Source organism: Myxine glutinosa, chromosome 1 (assembly GCF_964187855.1).
Source record: "Myxine glutinosa chromosome 1, kmMyxGlut1.1, whole genome shotgun sequence".
In the NCBI taxonomy this organism is placed as follows: Eukaryota; Metazoa; Chordata; class Myxini; order Myxiniformes; family Myxinidae; genus Myxine; species Myxine glutinosa.
The window spans coordinates 328,363,847-328,371,991 of NC_136261.1; positions in this window are offsets into that span (position 1 = coordinate 328,363,847).

The following is an 8,145-nucleotide window of genomic DNA, read 5'->3' on the forward strand; positions in this document are numbered from 1 at the left end:
GCAATGACAAAAAGTATTATGTGAAGGAGCAGCGCTCCTGCTTGAGACGGACGAAGTGACGGACAAGACACAAACTCGTCTGAGGAGATGTTTATTGTATAATCATCTCGGGAACTCTAAAAGCCTGTTTATCGGGTTCCCATATATATCCAAGCCAAAAAGCATACATCAGAACCAAAGCCACGCCTCTCAGGCGAGCACGCTTTGGTGGTCATGTGACCGACAGGTGCAAAGGATTATAACCTCGGCGCCGCGGTTTGGCCGCCGGTTACGTCACCGGCTTGGGCCAGGAGATTCTGTTGCTGGTCTCGAGCTTTGGGGGACCCATGGGTCCGCTACACACGCCCCCCCCAGAATCGACTTGGTCCAGGAAGGTTAACCTGAGGGGGCTCCGGATGACCCGACCGAAACGACCCCTGGCTGGTCGCGGGGGGGGGGGGGGGGGGGGGGGGGGGGGGTCAGGTGTGGTGGTTGGGTGGCCGGACGGGGGGTGCAGTGGACGGGGGGCGGCCGCGCCGCGGTGGGAGAGCCAGCCGTGGCGGCTGGCCGACGTCCATGTGGGCCGGCTTGAGGCGGTCCACCGAAATCCGGTCCGCCCGGCCGCCGATGCTGACGACGAAGGACTTGTTGTCCCGTCGTAGGACCCGGAAGGGGTCCGTCGTATGGTGGCCGGAGCGGCCCCCGGTGCGCGTCGTGGCGCACAAAGATGTACTCCGCCGTGCGGAGTGCTGGGGGGACGTAGGATTGGGGGTCGCCGTGGCGGGACGTGGGCACCGGGGCGAAACGTTGAGCGGCCTCCTGGAAGTCCGTGCGCTGGCGCGCGGTGGACCAGGGGCTGGTGGCGTCGGGCACGAACTCGCCCGGGATGCGGAGTGCCTGGCCGTACACCAGCTCGGCGTGGGGACGCCTGGAGGTCCTCCTTTGGAGCCGTGCGGAGGCCCAAAAGGACCCACGGGAGCCGGTCGGCCCAGCCGTCGTCCTGGAGGCCGGCCATGAGTGCGGCCTTCATGGAGCGGTGGAACTGCTCGCACAACCCGTTGGCCTGGGGGTGGTAGGCCGTGGTGCGCTGCAGGGTAATGCCCAACGTGCGGGCGACCGTGCCCCACAGTTCGGACGTGAACTGTGGGCCGCGGTCCGACGAGATGTCCGCCGGTGCGCCGAAACGCGCGACCCAGGTGGCGATGAACGCCTGGGCCACATCGGCGGTGGTGGTGGAGGTGAGGGGCACGGCCTCCGGCCACCTGGTGGTCCTGTCCACCATGGTAAGCAGGTGGGTGAACCCCTGCGATGGAGGCAGGGGACCCACCAGGTCCACGTGGACGTGGTCGAAACGTCGCTCGGGCACGGTGAAAGGAGCCAGCGGAGCCTGGGTGTGACGGTGGACCTTGGCCCGCTGGCAGGGTGTGCAGGCGTTGGCCCAGTCGCGGACGTCCCGTCGCAACCCGTGCCAGACGAAACGTGCCGACACCAGCCTCTGGGACGCCTTCCGGCCCGGGTGTGAGAGGCCGTGGAGCGAAGCAAAAATGCGCCGCCGCCAGGTGACCGGCACAACGGGGCGAGGTCGGCCTTGGGAGACGTCACAAAGCAGGACCGTGTCCGCGAAGGGGACGTCAGCCAAGCGGAGGCCCGTGTCCGCCACCCGGAGCGCCTGCACCGTGCCGTCGGTGGCCTGGTCCGTCGCCATCAGGGCGAAATCGACGCCGAGGTGGACGGCGTTGGCGCCGGCTCGAGAAAGGCAGTCGGCCACGGCGTTGTCCTTTCCGGCGACGTGCCGGATGTCCGTGGTGTATTACGACACGGCGGAGAGGTGGCGCTGCTGGCGGGCCGACCACGGCTCCGTGACCTTGGCCATGGTGAAAATCAATGGCTTGTGGTCGACAAAGGCCGTGAACGGGCGGCCCTCCAGGAGGTGGCGAAAATGGCGGACGGCCAGGTACAGCCCGAGGAGCTCGCGGTCGAAAGTGCTGTACTTCAACTCGTTGGGCAGGAGTTGCCGGCTGAAGAACGCGAGCGGCTGCCAGGCGCCGTTTACCCATTGCTCATGAACCGCGCCCACGGCGTAGTCGGAGGCGTCCGTGGTGAGGGCGATGGGAGCATGGGGTACCGGGTGGGCCAGCAGCGTGGCGTTGGCGAGGGCCCGTTTCGCGTCGGTGAAAGCAGCGTCCATGTCTGTGGACCAGACAACGTCGCGCTTAGCCGGCTGGCCACGGAGGGCGGTGTACAAGGGCCGCATGAGTTGCGCAGCTCGGGGCACGAAGCGGTGGTAAAAGTTCACCATCCCGAGGAACTCCTGCAGCGCCTTGACGGAGCGGGGGCGCGGGAAAGCGGCGATGGCCTCGACTTTGGCCGGTAGCGGTACGGTGCCGTTCCGGGTGATGTGGTGGCCCAAAAGGTCGATCGTCGCCGCACCAAAGTGACATTTGGCCGGGTTGACGATCAAGCCGTGCTCGCTGAGGCGGCCGAACAGCGTCCGGAGGTGGAGGAGGTGCTCGGCTCTGGACGTGCTGGCGACGAGGATATCGTCCAGGTAGGTAAAGAGGAACGGCAAGTCGCGCAGCACGCCGTCCATCAGGCGCTGGAACGCCTGTGCCGCGTTTTTGAGGCCGAAGGGCATCCGGAGCAATTCGAAGAGGCTGAAAGGTGTAATAACGGCCGTCTTCGGGATGTCGGCCGGGCGGACGGGCACCTGGTGTTACCCCCGAATCAGGTCCACTTTTGAAAAAATGGTCCGCCCCGCCAACCGGGCGGAAAAATCCTGGATGTGCGGGACGGGGTACCTGTCGGGGGTAGTGGCGTCGTTGAGGCGGCAGTAGTCGCCGCATGGCCGCCATCCACCCCCCGGCTTCAGGACGATGTGCAGCGGCGAGGCCCAGGCGCTGTCGGAGCGCCGCACGATGCCGAGGCGCTCCAGCGCGGCGAACTCGGCCTTGGCGACGGCGAGTTTGGCTGGGTCGAGACGGCGAGCTCGGGCGTACACCGGCGGGCCCGTAGTGGGAATGTGATGCTCGATGCCGTGACGCACCGCGACGGCCGAAAACATCTGTCGCGTGAGGGCCGGGAACTCCGCGAGGAGACGCGTGAAGTCGTCTGCCAACGGGAGGGCGCAAGAAAGCTCGGTGGGCGCGGAACGTCTCAAGGCGCACGCCAGCGAGCTGAAAGTTTCGGCGTTGACGAGACGCCGACGTTTAACGTCAACCAGCAGCCCATGGGCGCAAAGGAAATCGGCCCCGAGCAAAGCCATGGGGACGTCCGCCGTCACGAACTCCCAGCGAAAGAGCTGGCTGCCGAAGCGGAGGGCGACGGTGCGTGGGCCGAAGGTGCGGATGGCGAAGCCATTGGCCGCGATTAAGGAGGGGCCACAAATGGCGGCCCGCCTGTCCTCCGCCGAAGCGGGAATGACGATCAGCTGAGCGCCGGTGTCGCAGAGAAAACGCCGCCCCGACGCTTGGTCCCCGATGAATAGCAGGTTTCCGGAACGGCCGGCGCTCATGGCTGGTAGTGAGCGCCGGCCCGACCGTTTCCCGACTTGCCGAACGTGCACGGGGGTCGACATGATCGGGCCTGCCGCCTGAACCTGGCGTGGAAATAACACCAGGCCGGGTCTGGTGGGGGCTCCGGTCGACTCATCGGGACCGGGCGACGCGGCGTCGCCGCTGCCAGTCGCGCCGGCCCGGCGGCCTCCTGGAAGGAAGCTGCGTCGCGGGGGTCGGGCGGGAAACTGCGCCGCGGGCACCGACTGGGCGGCGGTCGGGCTCCCGGCAGCCACCCCGACGAGATGGCTTGCCGAATCGATCTTGTCGGCCTCCCTGGCGAGGTCGCGGGGGTTCGTGATGGTCGTGCTTGCCAGGGCGACCCGGACCTGGGCCGGGAGCTGGCGGAGAAAAAGCTCTTGGAAAAGGAAATCCAAGGGGTGCTCGCCGAGCAACGCGAGCATGTAGTCCATACGTTCGGACGGGCGCGTATCGCCGAGCTCAGGAAGGTCGAGCAGGCGTCGTGCGCATTCAGCCGGGGAGAGGGCGAAAGCGCCCAGAAGAAGTGCCTTGATGGCGTCGTACTTGCCGTCAGCGGGCGGGCTCTGGAGGAGGCTCAGGCAGCGGGCGGCGGTCACGGAGGCGAGCGCGGCGACCACGTAATGGTATTTCGTGGTGTCCTCCGTAATGCCACGCAGGGCGAACTGGGAGTCCGCCTGAGTGAACCAGACGGCGGCATGTGCTTCCCAGAAAGTGGGCAGTTTGAGGGACACTGCCGTGTCCATCGCGTGTCGTAAACTCGGGGTCACCAGTGAAGGAGCAGCGCTCCTGCTTGAGACGGACGAAGTGACGGACAAGACACAAACTCGTCCGAGAAAATGTTTATTGTATAATCATCTCGGGAACTCTAAAAGCCCGTTTATCGGGTTCCCATATATATCCAAGCCAAAAAGCATACATCAGAACCAAAGCCACGCCTCTCAGGCGAGGCACGCTTTGGTGGTCATGTGACCGACAGGTGCAAAGGATTATAACCTCGGCGCCGCGGTTTGGCCGCCGGTTACGTCACCGGCTTGGGCCAGGAGATTCTGTTGCTGGTCTCGAGCTTTGGGGGACCCATGGGTCGCTACAATGTTGCAATTATTGTATAACTAGCAGTCACCCGTTGAAAAATCAATGGGCCTAGATGCTTTGAATAAGGTCATTTGAAATTTGAGAGCTATTCATGCTAAAATCATTGAAATAAATTTGATTGTGAAAGTGACGCCAAAAAATTGAAATATTGCGCTCCGGAGCGAGCGGGCCCATCAGAACAGGTTGTCGAGGGCGAAATGCAGCGGGGAGGGAGTTTATTTTGGTTAACTGGGCACTTTTTGTGTATTATTATATCGATGCAGATCAGTATCATGGATTTCCAATGCAAAATAGTGAAATAAGATTGTCGAGGCTAAAATTGGCAACTAGACTCAGGGCAGGGTGAGGAGATGTTTAAAGATCTTATCAATATCATTGAATCACCATGCACAATGACAGTGTGCAGAGGTAACTGGAGAGTTCGTAGAAAACCTTACCCCAGGCAGTCTCGAGAAACAAGGACATGGGCGGGGGGTCTGCGAGCAGCAAATTTCATTGGTCGAGATCATGGAAAATGCCGTAATATTGTCAAGTTTGTGGCCGATGAACACCAGCCTTGGACGGATAGCCAAATAGACCTTAATTCCCGAGGCAAACGGCCGAATAATGGCGGTGGTTTTTATGGCGTTTGTGGGACAGAAGGCAACGACATGCTTCCGTCCAAGTAAGCAACGAGGTGCTTACCTGAATGGAAGCGACACGGGTTTATTCTCGGACCCACGAACAAAGAAACACGACACAACAAATAAAATGCACAATAATTAATTTAATGAAGTAAATCAAAGAATACAAGCGTTACGCCTAGGTCCCCCGTCGTTGAAGTGATGTGAGTTGACAATGTGGAAGACGCAAGGTGGCCATCTTGGATTTTGACGTGGCGACCCAATTTTCAATAGCGTTCTTCCTTGTGCGTAGATACACCCACACACCAGATTAGAAGTTGGTACTTCGCTTATTTTTCAAGATATTCCGCTCACAAGGTTCAGACATACATGGCGGCGGCCATCTTGGATTTTGACGTGGTGAGTGGCGACCCAATTTTCAATAGCGTTCTTCCTTATGCGTAGATACACTCACACACCAGATTAGAAGTTGGTACTTCGCTTATTTTTCAAGATATTCAGCTCACAAGGTTCAGACATACATGGCGGCGGCCATCTTGGATTTTGACGTGGGTTGCACCCACACACCAAATTCGAATGCGGTCATTCGCTTACGCACGCACGCACGGACGGACACACGGACGGAGGGGAAAACCATAGTCCCCCTTTCGCTCCGCGGTGCGACGGGGGACAAAAAGAGAAAACTGGGATACAACAAAATCATTTACTTTCTGTGAAAGAGAGCATTTCTCAATGTTTTTAATAATCTTTTTTTTCGTGTCTCCTTGGTTGCTGTGAAACGTGATGACACATTTACTGCAAATATTGCCCATGCAAGAAAAAGCGGTGTTTTGCCCAGTTTATAAAGACCAATAGTGGGGCAACTTAGCATAACAATTGTGCATTTTGTGAGGAAAGCACCAAATTTGGCACACTAGTAGACTATGATATTATGAAAAGATCTGGATATTGGGCCATCTCAGATTCAGAGATTTGATTTTTGCAAGATTTCGATTCGATTGGGATCCAAGAGAACACCTTCTTCGTCTTCTGTACAGTGAAGTTGTCAGCCCTGAATTCTCTGGCTACATCTGGGTGCTTCATTGGGAGTGCAACCATGTCCCTCAGGTGAACAGGGACCCACCTGGCATAGTGTGTGTGGTCTAAGGCATGGAACCACGGGACCAGTTCCGTCAGCGCATCAAGGTACATCGTGAATGAAGCCTGCCGCAGAGAACGCACGTAGACCAGTACCAACATCTCTAGTTCCAGCACAGTTGCCCAGTACTGAAAGTTGGGAATGTCTTCTCCTCTCTGGTGAGACCAGTCTTCGAACTCAGGCAGGTCTTCTGCATCATCAGCATATGTCACATAGTGGCGTTCATACGCACGCACGGTGTTTCAGGATGTGCAGTGCCTCTGCAGTGATTTGATGAGCTCTTCTTGTGCGGGTGATGTGGGCAGCTCGCAGGAAGGAGTCGGCCGTCCCTGGCGTTGCAATCTCAGCTTGCAAATCGGCAAAATCTGCAAATCTTGCAAAAATCAAATCTCTGAATCTGAGATGGCCCAATATCCAGATCTTTTAATAATATGATAGTCTACTAGTGTGCCAAATTTGGTGCTTTCCTCACAAAATGCACAATTGTTATGCTATATTTAGCTTATCTGCCGGACTACAAATCAGCTACAAGGGTTCAATAAAGCTCCAGGACATGCTCTCCAGGACATCCCCAGGGCCAATGAGAAAAGCGATTTGTGCTTGGCACAAAAATTTATGGAGACGAGAAGCATCCTGCAATGGAAGGGGAGTAGGCCCCGGTATGGAAAGGGGGGTAGGGCCCGGTATGGAAAGGGGGCCCGGCAAGCACAAGTTGTGAGGATGTTGAACACATTTGTGAGTCGTTCATGTCCATTCGGATTCGGAAGATGATCTTGACAAAGCTCACATTAAAACTTAGAGAAATGTTATTTCACTTGCAGCAAATTGCATCATCGTCTCCCCTTTCATTATTTGAAACAATTACGGTTTGAAATTGGAACAGTAATTTGTGGACACCTTGTTTTCATGGGATGTTATATGAAGTATAGGTTTACCCTTTTGCATGTCTACCTTCTTCTTCGTTTGTATGCACCACAAGGCAGTGGGGTAGCATCATTGGCTGAGGGCACGGCTCACCTACTCTACGCGAAGGACACCATGGGATCTTTAACGTCGACCAACGAATTCGGGCATATAGGATGCCCACTTAACGTCCACCCCAGGGAAGACAAACACACTGACGAATCATCCTGCTTGCGAAGCACTGGGATGACAGTTTATTCAAACCCAGGGTAGACAGCTTAGAGGCGAGTGTGTGTACCTGCAGACCAACCTCATATATATATATATACCTGCCTGTTGAGCTACATTATGTACCTGTGACATGGTTCAGTCATACATTACTTTGAGCACAGAGACACCGGCTATACCAAATGCTGAGCCTGCAAATTTGTCGAATAAAATGGCCAAGTATAGAGTTGAGATGCTGAGACCTCATTTGAGACCAACTCATCAGCACCGATAAGAACTACATTGGACGGTACAACAGCCCCACCACTTGGTGCACCGAAGAGATTGCATTACTCAGAACATTCCGGCCCTCAAAGAGGAACTGTTGTTACCCTCACCAGAAGAGAGGGTATTGCATTTCGCTGCGTTTGTTTATTTGTTTCTCCGCACGGAATGTGCTAAAGTAGACCACAAGCGCCACATAGTGGTAGCCAGTCGTATACGTTATCCTTTTTCAGCCGAGTACCTCGAAAAAGTCTGTCCAATTAGAATGCGATGCCCAGTCGGCTACTGGCTTTGGAGGCCAGCTTGGAAATGTGGTTTTCCCAGGAAAGATCATGGCAGTTAGGGAAACCCAAAAGCTTGAGTGACAGAACTTCTTGGAGAGGAT